Source organism: Sinocyclocheilus rhinocerous, unplaced genomic scaffold (genome assembly GCF_001515625.1).
Source record: "Sinocyclocheilus rhinocerous isolate Xijiao unplaced genomic scaffold, SAMN03320098_v1.1 scaffold851, whole genome shotgun sequence".
Lineage (NCBI taxonomy): Eukaryota > Metazoa > Chordata > Actinopteri > Cypriniformes > Cyprinidae > Sinocyclocheilus > Sinocyclocheilus rhinocerous.
Genome location: NW_015624573.1, coordinates 1051260 through 1052229, shown reverse-complemented (window position 1 = coordinate 1052229; position 970 = coordinate 1051260).

Sequence of the window (970 nt, the reverse complement as noted above, 5' to 3'; positions counted from 1 at the left end):
GGCGTTTGACGGGCACTTTTCAAACTTCCTGGGGTGGAGCCCTGCCTTCAAGGCAATAACAGACAGGTCTGACTCGGGTAAAAAAACAATCAAAACTTCCAGTTCAGCTGGGGGGCGGGCCGTTCAAACCGCGCTTTGCTTTGACTGTCAATCACTGGCGTTGTCGTTTTGAATCAGCTTAGCGTTTCCATATTTTAGTGAATGTGAGCTATGCTCTGATTTTAAATCTTAATTTTGTCAGCTCCTGAATGGGTCATACTGTTGATATTACCAGATCACACAGCAGTATAAGTAAATAGAAAACTCGGTTGATAGAATTATTGCATGGATGGAGCAAGAACAATGCGTCTAAAATACATGCACACTGTTCAGTTGAATGGTAAAAATCGCCCTCTTTAACTGTGTAGTTAAACTAAATGTACGAAGCTAAAATAACCTCAACATTAACAACAACATTGAAATAAGAGCGCATGCATTTTTACGTGCATCTGGCTGATAGATCAACCATGATTTATATGTCAATCAGATGCATTTTAAAGTGCTCTTATTATGGGTAATGAAAGATTCATATTTTGGTTTTGGGAGTCCCCAACTATGGAGGACGAAACCTGCAAAAACAATAAATAAATAAATATGCAAATAAATAAATAAATATGCAAATAAATAAATAAATGTCTGTATAAATACACAAATTATTGTTTAAATACATATAGAAATAATTAAACATGTGATTAAAGTAGGCAAATAAATAAAATAAATTGGTGGACAAATGGAAAATGTTTAAGGAAATGCTAAACTCATCCTATTTATTTTCCTTTGATCACTCATTTATTTCTGAATGTAGTTCCGCATTTATTTTTCCTCTGCACAACATGCTAATGAGAGGGTGTCAACCATGGACTTGGTCGGGTCTTGTGATAGCTGGGGGCGCGGCTTTCAAGCTGACAGGAAATGCATGGTGTTAATCCAG